This window comes from Ruditapes philippinarum, unplaced genomic scaffold (assembly GCF_026571515.1).
Source record: "Ruditapes philippinarum isolate M1 unplaced genomic scaffold, ASM2657151v2 ctg4401_1_1_1_1, whole genome shotgun sequence".
Lineage (NCBI taxonomy): Eukaryota > Metazoa > Mollusca > Bivalvia > Venerida > Veneridae > Ruditapes > Ruditapes philippinarum.
In genome coordinates, this window is record NW_026853542.1 from 144,978 (window position 1) to 161,160 (window position 16,183).

The window sequence follows — 16,183 nt, forward strand, 5'->3', positions numbered from 1 at the left end:
AAATAATATTTGACGATGTCTTTAGTGGAATCACTGCTAATTTAATCTTACACAATCTTCATGGTTACCTACACCGCATTACCTTTAGAGTAGATGATTTTACATTGATATATTCAATGATTTCAACAGGTAGTTATGAATCTTGGTTAGCATTTCTCTGATCTATATATCTTCTAAAATGGGGCTTGAACTGATTTATCGTTATATTATGTTTACTTGAGCAAACCCTCACAACCGATAGTCTATTTTATTTAGACATTCAAAAAGATGTCTTTTTAAGAATTTTAGTGCACAGATTCTACAATCATTTATTGACATTTGTATACTTTATAAGTATTACATTTTTCTATAATATTACCGCTATTATATGTTTACCTAATTGAGCACATGTACCAATATACCGAAAGATAAAATTAATAACACGCAAACTTTGAAATATAAAGAAATCAATACCACTCTGAAATAACAACTGTTTTATGTTTTCAACTGAAATCTTTCTTTAGGTGCAAATCTAAACTTTTAAATAAATATAAGATAAATTCATTGTTGAAGTGTAACATTCTTTTCTAACTGAACACACTCACTTTGATAAGAAATAGATTTGATATACTTTTGAGCAGGAGCAATGTATCAAACATATGCATTTACCGATGTAAATGTTGAACGAGGCTTGCAGTAATTTCTTTAAAACGATTTTGTATGGTGGCTGATTTCTGAAATGTCATTACTTCGTATTGTCTCGGTTGAAGGGTCGGTTGAAGGGTCGACATTATGAAAGAACGAAATAGCGACAAAAATATATATATTTATATATTTTCGTTTCGTCGCACGTCGTTACTCTTCAAACGCGACATCACGACATTATAACGAACATATGAAAGCGCCGATGCGAGATTTTAATGCGACAATACGAAGATAAAAATGTCGTATTGTTGCCCCATATTCGGCATGTTAGCGCCCTATAGTATTTGCCGCTATCTTGTTCTGTCGCCTTTGCATTCAACAGATGCTACAACTGATATATGTCAACATGTATCTTGTCGCGTTTTTGTCACACTAAAAAGTACAAACCGTGACTTAAGTATAAAGAACCACTAAGTCTTTCTTTGTATTTACGTGTATCATGACATTTCAGTATTTATTTCGGGCATATATGTCATGCAATTTGCTATTTTTATTATGTAATTTTCGTGACTTACTTTGTTTTTGATTATGTGGTCCAGACAATTGCAAATCATTTTTGTCATATTAAGAATTAAATTTGAAAAAAAAGTATTCTTTAATATTTTTTTAAAAAATACGAGCATTTTTGTATGAAAAGAAATAACATATTGTTTCAAAAAGTACAGTATGAACAGAAATGATAAAGAAAAACGAAAATTAAGAATTTAATTAAAACAAATATTAATGGAATTAAGTAATAATCAATGAAACATAAAAGCAGTTAAAGATCATTTTGCCAATACGTTGTACACAGACGACAATGGAAGCGCTTTATTCCTGCAATACCAATTGTGCATGTTGCTTTCAAAACGCATGTAATTTACATATTTTAATTAGTATATAAATGTTAACGATTGGACCTAATCATCAACTCGGTCCATATAACGTAATAACAATGCTATTGAGCACAAGATATAGTAAAATCAAGGTAATAACGTCAACTTAAAGTTGTTGTTCTCTCTTCTCTCTCTTCCCCCCCCCCCCAAAAAAATAAGATAAAGAACTTTGGTATGAGATGTGTTGGCGATAAATATGTAGTAACAAAGATGAACAAAAGTTTTCTACGGTTAACGTACATTCCATTCTAAATTATTATATACACTTATCATAAGTAATAAGGGCATGCCACATACGTGCAATCTGTACAGGCTTTTATTTTTGTATTGACATCCCTTTAACTTTTTACATCTCTGATTCAAACCTTTTCAATTTGTTGAATATAATAAATCGAACATCCTACATATCTCAAGGCATTGTAAAACAGTTCATACATATCTCAAAATATTGCAAAACAACATGCTCATTTTCTATGGCAATTTGCCAACTCAAAGATTGTATAAAAAAGAAATGCAGTTAAAATAAAATATACTTCTTTAACCCTTTTGATAAAAAACTACTATTTAAAAAGGTCATAAAATAAGTACAGTATCACACTGCAAATTATATGCGTTTATTTTCTTTAAGATAAGAATATAAATTTTGTAATCCATTACGAACAGTTTTTGATATATAATATGATTGACACATTTTTATACAATAACATGTCTAACAAAGAATAAGGAAGAGAAAGAATAAAGGAGAAAAAAGTTGGGTCACCTTGACAAAAAAAGCTGCAAATTTAAGATTTAAGCCACACGATATGATTAAATCTAAAAAGTCGATTAACGTCATCGTAAACAATTAAGAAAGAAACGCTTTTAGGTAATAGTGATTTGCAACAGACAGTGTTGCAGCAAAACTGTTATTCTTGAAAGGAACTCCTAAAACATGCACGCATATTTATCTAACCTCAGTTTTTAAATTTTATAAGAATTGACATATTATTAACATAATATTATCATACTATAATTATATTAAAGTTACACTCTTCTTAAATTTCAAATGTAAATCATGTTGGCTGTTTTGTTCTTATGTATCATTTATTTAAAACATTTCTCAATGTTTATAATATTAGAAAATATTGCAATTCTTTTCACCTTAACAATATTTAAAGATATTTCATTGCAAAGAATTAAAATTAGCTGTTTATTTGTTGTAAATCGCTGTGAACTATTTCTTAATATGATCGAATGTGTATTATATACTTTGCTAATTTCAACTTTAGATGATGCCATTCATTTCTTTTAAGACGCAAACGATAATTTTAATTGCCATGTATAGTTTATAAAAACAATTTGCCTCGGCACTATCATTTTATTCTTGTTTGACTGTTTCCAATTCTGTTTGTTGATATAATAACAAAATTCACTGTCAAATTCCATGTGTCAACAGTAAATTCATTTGCATGTTTGGTAGACTGAAATTCTTAAGATTGTTAAATATGAATTGATAATTCTTGTACGAATTGCTTACGTTACACACACTGAAATAATCTGTAATGCTTAGTATGATATGAGTGAAAAAAATGAATTTGAATTGTAACCTTTTGACAATTCATTTCAGACGTTGTTTGACTAAAAATGTACGGAACTTCTACTTATATATTAGAATACCTGCAACATTTTTTAAAGCTAAATAAAGTTGTCTGGACAAACACGTTATCAACAAATTATATTTGAATCGCATTATGTTGCTTAAATGATACATAATTGCAGATTGTTTTAGTATATAGCTATACACCAAAATGTAATAAAGTAATTTGAGGGCAAATTCTGCAGTAACATTATTTACCCTAATCATATTATTTAATTTAACGCAAGAACAAATAGAACTGTACACATACGATATATAATCGAGATGCGAATATTTGTTTCCTATAGTAGATTTTAATTATACCAATATACATAATGATAAGATGTCATATTCTTATGTTTCATTGGACATTTTTAGAGGCTTTCAACGTATTTTTATATCTTAGCGTATTTTCCTGAAAAAGATAGTCTTGAGGAAGCAAAACAAAGTCGAATTGTAAAGTTCGATTATTTTGCCACTTGTTTTTAAATATAAGATTTCAGCCGTTAATAAAAGGATCAATATTTCAAATGAGTTTATTAATGAAACGTTAACAATAATCATCTGTGAATAATGTTCTTTGTGATAACTTTATTTACGTAATTTGTGTATATTCAGTGTATGTATAGAGTTACCAGGCGTGCACATTTTGAAATTCTCTAATACGATTATACAAGAGTACGTGTTTCAAGTTTGCCGAGATTTTGCAACATGTATACCTAATAATTTAGAGAAGCAGACAAAGAAAGTTTTGTCTCAAATATTGAGGCATTTAAACGCTGGTAGATACATTTTAAGATGAAAATAAGATTTATAGAAAATCTAATGTCCGGACTTCTCTCTTTAATGACAATTGTTGTCTAGACGAACTAAAACTTGATTTCTTAAAATTTTGAAAGGTTCTTATACAGTTACACTAAAGTTCGGTGTCTTAATTGCTCTTTATCCAAGCGTCGTTTGGCAGTTTTCTTATTTTGTATATTTGTTGTTAAATTAGTGTCTTTTATTTATAAGAAAAGAAAACCTACCTTCAACATTTTTCTGCTTTACATCTTAATGACAATGAGCCTGATAATGTATATTGTGTTAGTTTAATTTCGATTCTTGATGATATCAAATGAATTTACTAGTCATGTTTGTGTGGCATTTGATGAAGGAATCAATCATTAACCAACAATAATGTCATTCATAGAGAATAATTCAACATCAAAATGGAAGGTGCTTTAACAAATTATATCTGTTTTAAACTGCTGTTTTATCTGCAATAGTTAATATTAAGGTATTAGATGTATTATTGACAATGTTTTAAAAGAAATCTTAAACTTTACATAATTAAACTTTATCATATTTTTGACAAAATTACAAAAGTAACAAAAGTTTACCATCTTGTTTCAAAATTTTAGCAATAACTTTGCAATACATTCATGGTTTTCGTACTGCTATTGTCGTGAAAGAAAGTTTTAAAGAAGAAAATCAAACACTTTCAAAACAAAACAATTGTTATTACAAACTGTGTGTTATTGTTTAGCCTTGAAAACACAAAGAAAATTAAGAAAAACCCTGCCGAGGCGATTCAATTCAATTTGTTGTAATTTCATATGAGCAATTTCTTGTGTAATTGATATATGACTACGATGTTTTATGTAAATCGTTTACTGAATTTCGTTTTAAATATTCTAAACATATTGGTTAACAATTTTTAGTATGGGCATGTAATTGCTTGATCGGAAATGAGAAAAGAATGTTTTAAATTTAAACTTCTATTTTCCCTTTGTCAAAATAAAACATAACACGCTACAATGTAATTACAAAACAAATTGCAAACACACAAATAACAAATGAAAAGTACACATGCTGCTGTAATTTGGTGAGTGCAAATGTTATTCCTATCTGTGTCTTGTAAACATTTTAATTCCTTCGTACTTAAAACACTTTATTTGCCTAGTAAGAAATAAAATAATTGACAAAATAACAACATTTTATAGTACAATTGTTGAAACAAAACATTTATCATTTGTTTTGCGGGCAATGTGCTTAAGGTTTTTGCCAGAATATAAAAACACTAGAACATTGCTGTTGATAGAATTGAACAATCAGTACAAGCGTATTAGCAAAATTAGTGAAATCAAATTGATTAAGCGTGATATGAAAATGACTAAAGTAAACGTGGTCGCCCACAGCATGTAGCAATGACAGCATATCATATATCTAAATCAAAATATTTTAACAAAAATTATTTGAAGTATATTTGTGTTTATCTCTCTTTGATACCTGAAATTTTTTTCTTGTTGGTATTTTTTTTAGGCTTTAAGCCTTATTTTGCTCATTATGACTTTGTCATTTAATCGAAACAGTTTCGCACTGCTAAATGTTTAATTATTCTTTTGATAATTTTATACTGAATGCGTAATTTTAGTACAGTTATTTTTAAGACAATCATTAGGTAAAGACATATATACGGTATTCAACTTAATTGCGCGTTGTATTATTCAAGTTTGTATTAAATAGTTTTCGCTTAAAGTCTTAAAATAAATAGTTTATTTCGAGAACATTTCGTGATTAAATGAGCGAGACAGAAAAACAAATGTAATCATTTAACTACATAATAACACTTACATCCATGTCCTTCCTTAATGTTTATGATTTGAAATGTTCAGACATTCAATTTCAAGAAAATCAGAAAAGCAAACAATTTGGTTTTGAATATTTATTCTATTTATAGCTGCCACAGATCACGTTCACTTGATATTTAGAAGTTTAAGCAGTGTATTACATATCATATTTTGTTAAATGGTGGCAAAATTAATACTTTTTGATATTTTGTTTGTAGTTCTCCAAATATCGAAGCCCGTGGTATTATTGAATATTTTCGAGGACGACAATTTTAGATATTTTTAAAAGACTTAACCACAGTCTATCGCATATGTTATTGTTGCAGCAAAGATTTTCTGACAAAACAAATAAAATAATACTATGATTATCCAGAATAGTATTGAAGCCATCGACTGTCGGTATCGTTGTCGTGTATATATGGATTATTGATCATTAAGCATCTGAAATAAAAATATATTTGTCTGGTGCGGTCGAGCCGTGCGACAAATATAATGGCATTAATGATGACTTAGGAATACGAATCTACTACTTTGGTAAAATAGCTTACCTTAATACAACAAAGGGAGCATTGGATTTGTTATTCAATTGTCGTTTGTCTGAACTTACTATAGCTCTGATTTGAAAAAAATATTATATTTGACAAAATCAATGATTATTATATAAGAAACTTTGGTTAACCCTGAAACAAATCTAATATTGTATTAAATTTAAGTTATATTGCAGAATGCGCTCTTAACAAAAGACAATGGGCAAAACAAGTGTTTAAAAAAGGCTCGGTAGGGTAACATTTTAAACGAAATGAATATAAACAATAATTTTGATTATTTGTTTTATATGTTATTAGTTGCTAAACAGTGAATTTCAGAAGAAAAACTGTATGCAAATTCTTCGCTGTCATTGTCCCTCTATTTGGTGTGTCATAAAAATGAACTGTTCTTCCAATTTCCAGGAAATCACTACCACAAATTTATCTATTTAACATTACTTTTCACAGTTAATCTACTAATAAAAACACTCAATGTGGATTGTCTTTTCTAATGAAGCAAAGTTAGTGTCAACAGGAAGATTTCTAATGCTACAAATTATAGTCATTCTTCGCACAAGTAGAAATTGGACAGCTTTCAATATGTACGTGTTTACACAATTTCAAGAATTTGAAAAGTGTATAAATAGGACCGCAGTTAACAATAAATTTGTATTTACTGACACGTGATTTCATAAAAAATAATAACAGAATATCAATGATTTCTTTTTATTTACTTTTTTCTAAGTAGCCGTTTTATTTTTATTTAAACAGCAAAGCTTGAAATAAACGTTAATACATTGATTGTTATTTCACGCTGATTAGTTAGTTATGATAATGTTATAGTAATATAACTATTCCAGGTAAATGACAAAATGTTTGTGTTTTATTATCAAATTTCTAAGGAACAATAAATGTATTTATTTTATAGATCTCAATACGTCTAAGTTAAATGTATTAATGTATACAACATAGCTCAATTAGTTTGCTCATTTTCTATAACGATACGTAGGGAATGATGCATGAATTCCCTTTATCAATTGGTTGTACATCATTCGTTATAATTGAGCACAAGTGATAAAACACGAGCACCAAGAGTGTATTCATACAAGCCCATTTAGTGCGGACATTTTTACACAAAATTGTTATGCAGTCAATCGCATTACTAGATTCATAAGATAAGTGTTTTACTCAGAACAATATGTAAATACCAAACTTAAATAAGAACAGAACAGAACAATCATCGCACTTAAAATAAGGCGTGTAAATATATAACGTCAATTTAATTATCATGTCAATTTTAAAGTTGCACAATGCGTGGCTTATTTTGGAGGTATTAAAATAGCTGTATTAAATCAAATGTACATATAAAGTTACTTAAGCCAGTCAAAGGCGCCTACTCATCAACGCCAATACAATACTATTTAGGCGAAAATGTCTTTAGGGAAATACTGTTGATCAAGTTATAACATCCGGACACATGTTTGTTTCTTTTTCGTTTACACATACAGCAGTTTAATATATGAAATAAATTGTTTTCATTTGTCGAATGTGTGATAACAGATAACAGCTACCTGCTTGCCAACATATAACGGTTAACTGCTCAAGACCGTGAGATTGTCAACACAATTTAAATAATATACAAAATATAAAATTCCTAATGCTTCCAAATGTTCTTTTTTAAACAGTATAACTACTAAAAGTGTCCATTTTCTGTAACATCAAAATAAATATTAACGCCTTAGAAATGGAAATCACCTTAATAAACTTACGTTAGGAGGTCATGTTTTATGGCCGTTTTGTTTCCGGTAATTTTCCTATGGAAATCGGAAAATAACACTACCATTTCCTATAAATGAATGTTTTGTCTGGCGAAACAAATCACTGTTTTTTAGGGTAATGCAAATGAAAATTTGTTTAAGCTATATAAGGAGTGACATTTTCCATCCCGAATCTATTTAAATATGTATATGATAAGTCACATAGCAAAGTTATTGATAACTAGTTTCGCTCTCACACAAAATGCGTCCTAATTTATTGTTACAACCATATTAAAGTGTTTTTTTTATTAATTTGAAACTGTCATTTATTTCATTTTTGGCTAACACTTATCTTTTGTAAATATATTTCTGATAACAAAAACGGTGAAGAGATATTACATAATACATGTATACGTTCTTTGTGCGAATTTATCTTTCATTATCAGTAATTACTTTAATTTATAAATTAACTAATGAGTTTGTGAAATATATATGTTTAATTAATTTGAACCATGTTTCCCAATATAAATATTGAAAAGTAAGACACTTGAATACTTATTGTCTAGACTTGTCTAAATTGTTTGCATTTGTTTCGTTGCATAGTTTCGTTGGAACGTCAAATGTACACTTCTTGAGAGTATCATGCAGTTTACCTGTGCGCAACCTAGAAAACTTTTTCGCTTGATAACAAAGTCCAATGTAGATTCTTAACCTTATTGTGTCATTTGAAGACAATATCTTTTATATATATGGAGAGATAATTAAAATATGGTAAATATTTTTACGCGCAAAATCAAGTCAATGTGACGTTGGTCAAGGTCGCGCCAAGCGGTCAATGCTCAGGCAAAAATGTGTGTATTAAAAATTAAGAGGTCTTGAATTGGGGAATTAGTATTATATCAAAACTGTTCACAGTCATGATATTGAGTCTTAACAACATTTTGTTTGTTTGTTTGTTTCATTTTACGCCTTTTTCAAACTATTTCAGTCACATAGGCGGGTAGTTTCCTACCATCGTTCCTGGAGAGTTACACTACCAAAGCATCTCCCGGGGATCGAACCCACGCTAGAGAGGTAACTGGATGAGAAGTTATCGACTCTAACCCCTCGACCACGGAGGCGGTTCTTAACAACATAATCTAGCTTATCATATGCAAGGTCTAAGGTAACAAAGATCGTTAAATGTAAAACATTTTTCGGCGCATATCTTCTATATGAATGGATGTATTTACTTTTAGGTATTATCTATTACAAAATTGATATGCATCACCATGAGAAGGTAAAAATATTATTTCGGAACAAATGTTCTAATTGAATTATTTAGACATTTTTATATGACATGAGACAATCGTTCTGCATTGTGAAGCAAAAGCCAGATCTAGCTGCTGTTTTGAAATGAGGTATATTATCAGAAATGTTAACAGTGCTACCGGCATAATCCAGATCACAGAGGTCAGAAAGAATAGCCTGACTGTAGCAAAATAACCTTTACTACGTATACTATCATTTTATCTAAGCACAAATGTTCACAATTGTAAGAGGGTCGCGCATAAAGTAAGATCCATTCAGGTCAGACTTATAGGTAAAAAATAGTTAAAAAACTGAAAACTCGTAGATTTATATTTTACAATTATAACACAAATGCTTGAAATAATAATACTGAGTATTGCCAGCACAATGCAACGTAATATATGCAAACTCATTGTAGCGAGAGATGTTGAAATGTAACGACTTCCTCTAGAATTACATGTACTTGGTACAAAAAATCAGCACAAATGCACAAAGTCTCTAGTTTTAGGTTCAAGGGGCTTGCAAAAAGTGAAAGCGTCTAATGCATTTATGCATTGAGAGATTATAATTTATCTATTTTTCGAGTGTGACTCTACGGTTACATGCAATGGTCCAGGCTAGGATAGAGATACGAGTATTGACAATTTATTCATTATTGATTGATTGATCCTGTCCCTTTCCCCTTTGTGGGCCTATTATTCTTTTCTTTGAATTCCTAATCAGTTACAAATTATTTATCATTTAATGATTAACCTGTCCGTGCTCTGTCTTTGCCCTGTCCTGTTTTTGTTTTGGGGCCGCCTGGGCTCCTTGCCACTGGTTCTTGTGGCTGGGTCATATGGGGGTTGCGTTCATTGAACGCCGCCTTTCCTTGTTGATCTTGTTTATCATATTTTAATTTAACTTTTCTTCATCAACATTTGTGAATATGAAAGACTTAGGTCAACATAAAATATTAAAGTGCGTACCATTGATACAAATTAAACGTACCTTTAATGAGATTATTAGACTCGCAAATCTTTCAATATCAAAGGAAATGAGACCAACGATTGTTTTGGTTGTGTAATACATTTGTCGACAAGTTGTCTTTTAACAAAAGTTGATATAACTATTCCGGATCCATTCACACATTACTTGATGTAGATCAAAATGTCTATGATCTTAAGCAAGACAACATTGAAAAATATTTTATTCTTAGTCAGGTTTGTTTTAAACAGATAACAAAAACATTTGAGTGTGTTTATTCCCTATAAGAAACTCTATATCTTATGACATAATTATACGCAAGTTTGCCCTTTTAAAAAAAATTAATTTATAGAAATAATAATGATAAATATATATTTATCCATGGCAATAATCAGAAACTATATATCTGTCAGTCTATTAACTTCTCAAAGATTGTGTGTTTCCATTGCCAAATTTAGACAGTTTTTGGGCTCACGTGACTGATTTTCAATCGGTAAAGGGAAAATCTCAAGAGAAATTTTCAAGCATATTATCTTATCTTTTATTTCCTGAATGTGTCATTTTGTCACTCATCCGTCTGAATAATAAAACGTTATTAAGATTGTAGAGACAATTGTCAATCATGATATGAAGTTATCAAATCGGAAAAAAATATTTTCTAGACGGTGTATTTATTTTTGTTTGGATTTAGTTTTAAGACTAGTGATGTCAGGGGAAATTAGCGAGGAATTCAATGACTTACACATCACATAAGTAATAGGTGAACAAGACAATAGGCGCAAATAAAAAAAAACTTCCTTTGAACACTTAATATTTATTTACACAGTTTCGTGTGCTTTTAACGAGGGTGTAAAGCTATATCCTATAAAATATATTTATGAAGTTCATCAAGAGTAAAAATCATACTGGCTCCATAACTTTTACACATTTTTATACATATGTATATTTTACGTAAAATAGAATGTTGCGGAAGATGGTAATTATTCTGCTATTTTAAGTTAGGTTTTATCCGTTCAGCCATGACTTTATGCATGCACCATTCACTTTAAATGCAATTGTTGTATCATATTTGTTTCATACAAGTATTTTTGAAAGTATTCCTTTTAAAAATTCGAACATTTTTTTTTTTAAATAAAACATATATAGCTTTATACACGTTCAAGTTGTAATTTCAAATGTATAAGAATCACATTAGTTGCAAATCCATACATTTCAGCAATGATAAACAAGATATTTTCTTTGTAAACCAAAATTTATTCATAATGAAAGATGTCATTTTCGTTCTGCAATTATAAAATTCTCAAAAAACTATTATTATTATTACGATTTTGTAACTACATTACATATTGGTAAAGACACTATCGTTTGCAGCAACCTAAACATGAACATAAAGCAAAACTCTTCCCACATATGAATCAAATAAATCAGTTGTAGTATTTCAATACGGTACGTGGCCAATACCAGTTAATGCTAAACAAGTACGAAGTTTCCTTGGTTTATCCGGGTACTATAGAAAATTTGTAAAAGGATACGCAGATATTGCCCGACCATTGCATAAGTTATGCGAGAAGAAATCTAAATTCATTTGGACTGAAGAATGTCAAAGTTCCTTTGATAATTTGAAACATGCACTAACCACTGCTCCAATACTGTCTTATCCTAAACCAGAGTGTCAATTTATCTTAGATACAGACGCGTCGGATAATGCAACAGGTGCTATCTTGTCACAAGTAATCAACGACAAAGAACATGTTATTGCATATATGTCTAAGACCATGAATAAGCACGAACAACAATATTGCATCACCAGAAAAGAACTTCTTGCAGTCGTCAGAGCACTAAAACAATTCCACCACTATGTTTATGGCCGTGAAATACTTCTTCGGACAGATAACTCTGCAGTGAGTTGGATGCGTTCTTTAAAGTCACCTACAGGTCAAACCGCACGTTGGCTTCAAGAGTTGGGAACGTATAATATCACTGTCATTCATAGGCCTGGCAGGAATCATGGGAATGCTGATGCGCTCTCAAGGGTGCCATGTGCATCATGTAGGAGACAACAAGAAATCAATGAGGCTGACGAAACCGTTGAAGGTAGAGTTGTTCCTAATATGCCAACTGGTGAAGAAGAAGTGCATAATGATAATCCTGAAGTTTCTGAAGAAAATAGTATGTTTGCACGTGCAACAACAAGGAGCAAAACAAATGAAGCACAAAATAATGAACTTAGACCTCATCAAATACTGTTAGACGGCTGGAGTCCCACAGATATTCAAGCAGAACAGGTCGCTGATGCTGATATTTAAAGGATTTAGCGTGTAAAGAAATTCTGTCAGCTTTGTGATACATGTACTGCACATAAATTATCAAAAAATAAAAATAAAGCTCCATTAGGTCAATACATAGTAGGCGAACCTATGGAACGCGTTGTAATGGATATTCTGGGTCCCCTTCCTCAGACCACTAATGGTAATAGGTTCATTTTAGTGATCTCTGATTGGTTCACTAAATGGGTAGAATGTGTTCCTATATTAAACCAAGAAGCGTCTACCGTTGCTGAAGCATTTGTAAACAATTTCATCGTTCGGTTTGGTGTACCACTACAAGTCTACACCGACCAAGGTAGTAACTTTGAATCCCAGTTGTTCGCGAAAATTTGTGATTTTCTTGGTATCGAAAAGGCTAGAACAACTAGCTTACGGCCGCAAGCCAATGGACTCTGTGAAAGAATAAATAGAACTTTAATCTCGATGCTGTCAGCGTACTGTGCGACTGATCAAACCAGTTGGGACAAGTACTTGCAATTAGTCATGATGGCATACCGTAGTTCAAATCATACTTCGACGCAAGTCTCACCGAATAAAATGGTTTATGGGCGCGAAGTAGTGTTACCATTAAGCGCGATGATAGGTACTCCTTTAAATGACGAAAACCAGTTTCAATCCAAAAGCGAGTACGCCGAAGCCTTAAGGCATAAAAATAGTAGAAATACGAGGGGTGTTCAAAAAGTTCGTGGACAAACCGTATAACTTTTAACTCGTTTATTGAAATTACATAAAACATACATTGTTGGATAGACCATTATCATCCCAACAGATACATACCAATATGAACTACAAAACTATAAAACTACATCAACAAGGATAACAGAACTAACATACATATAACATTACCGGCGCACAATATGGTGTAATTATCACGTCAACAAATAACGTCGTTGACGTCGTCGACAAATATAGACCGATACATGTTCATTCTTTCACAATTTTTCAAAGTACCGTCCATTACACTCTATACATCGTTGATGCCGATGAATCCACATTTTAAAAACACTATCAAACCACTCTTTTGTTATCTGCCGTATGATTGATACAGTCTGTTTATTTAATTCTTTCAAATTCTCAAATCGATGGCCCTTAAGCATGTTCTTAATGTGAGGGAATATGGCATAGTCGAAAGGAGCCAAGTCAGGTGAATATGGAGCATGGGTTAATTGTTGAAAACCTAGAACATCGAGCTCCAGTCTTGTGGTGGCAGCCGTATGCGGTGGAGCATTATCCTGATGAAACCTGAAACTTTCAAGCGGAACACCCGGTCTCTTTTTTTGAAGTGCGTACACTAAGTCGCGGCGTAGCACCTGTTGAAATAAAGAAGCATACACAACTTTTCACTACAGATATCAATGTGAAAAAAATTGTTTTTCTTCTTAAAATAATACAACACGTGTTTATAAATAAAACATTATTATTTGTGATGATTTAAATATTATATATAAATATTTATATCTATCTATTTTCCTACAACTACGTTAATTTCCTGACAATTTATTATAAAAACATAAAACACATCATGTGATTGATATTAAACTTGCATGTTACATTAAATAAAGGCACTAAAAAAAAATATATTTATACCTTTGAATAATAATCTGCATTGATGTGCGTGTGTGTCGGAACAGCATGGCAGAGGATCATTCCTTTCCTGTCAGCAAACATCACATACATTTGCTTGCCTGCAGACCGTATCGCACGGGCTTTCATGGGTGGAGGAGAGCCTGAACGACGCCATACTGCGGACTGCGTTTTCGTTTCTGGGTCGTGTAGAAAAAGCCAGGTCTCGTCAGTGGTGATGATGGAGTCTAGAAAGCTGTCACCCAAACGCTTATACTCTTGCAGAAACTTTCTTGACTCTATTACTCTTCTTTCCATCTCGTGATCTTTCAATAAGCGTGGTACCCATCTTGCGTGAACCTGAAAATAAACATAATAACATAAATTAATAGCCAGTGTTTTAGTAATTGTTCTATGAAGGCAAATGTTCAATATGCATGTTAAACACCGATTATAAAGATTCAATATATGCGATGTGTGCATTATGCATAAAATTTTCCGTGTTTTTAACATTTAATAAGTATTCATTTTGCATCGGGAATTTTTTTATCAATTGGAAAATAATTTAAATTATATCAACATTAAATAAAGAAAGGAACAAAAAAGACAAAAATAACAACAACAATAACAACTTACCTTTCTCATATTCATTTGCTTAGTGAGTATGTTGTGTACACTTCCTGTACTAAGTCCAGTTATGTCACACAACTCCCGCACCGTTAGGCGCCGATCTTTTTTCAGTGCGTCATCCAACATTCGACGCTTTGACGCGCCGATAGACGTCCGTCTTCCGGACCTATTATCATCTTCTGTGCTTTCTCTCCCATCAAAAAAGCGTTTGTGCCACTTAAAAACTAATGAACGTGACACAGAGTTATTTCCTCTAGCTGTTTGTATCATTTTGTAGGTTTGTGTTGGAGTTTTACCAAGATCTGAGCAAAACTTTATTACGGCGCGTACTTCAGACTTTTCGTTTGACGTCATTTTGATGATATTTCTGATTTCTCATCTTATGAACAACATTTGATTCTAACCGTTTAGAACGTTGAAATTACGTCACATTTTGATATGACGTCATATAAATGTTATTTGACGTTTTCCCGTTTTTTAACTTGAAAGTAACCGCTAAATTTAATTCAGTATGGGTTTAAAGTTAAACGTTGTATGAAAATTTCGGCTTGCGCCGATGTTGCGTTGCTATGGTTATTAAAATGCACATAGATTGTGGAAGAAATAAAATTTTAAAATAAATTTATAACTAACTTATAGAAAGAAAAACACACTTTCAATACATATCAACCAAGTTGATTTTATATAACCATATAAAAATTGACAGCAATAGTCCACGAACTTTTTGAACATACCTCGTACATGAATTCGCGAGAAAGAACATACGTACAACTGCAAACTATCAAAAGCGTAACTACGACACCAACGCTAAACAACGACGTTATCATACGGGTCAATTTGTATGGTTACATGACCCGACAAGAAAGAAAGGTGTGTGTACAAAACTTGTAAATAAATGGAAAGGCCCATACATAGTAACTGGTGTAATAGATGATCTAGTGTGTCTAGTTAAAAGATCAAACAAGCATAAAGCGAAAGCATATCACATAGATAGGCTGTGGCCATATTCAGGTGTTAACGGTCCTGCTTGGTTAAAGCGTGAGCTACAGAAAATCAAAAGTTCTCAATAATAACTGGTCAATAATATAATTTCTTGAAAATGTGTCTATAAAAACAAACTCAGTGTTAAAATATAACAAATAACAACAGCATAAACAACAACAAATAAATAATAATTGTGAGAGTGAATGTATATATAAACCTAAAACGATGTTTGATTAAGAAAACTGTTAAATAAGTTACTGCTAGAAATAACAACGTTATTGCATTGCAATTAAAGTATAAAATCATTTAAAATGAAATGAACTGAAATGTATCTGAAATGAAATGTGAACTGA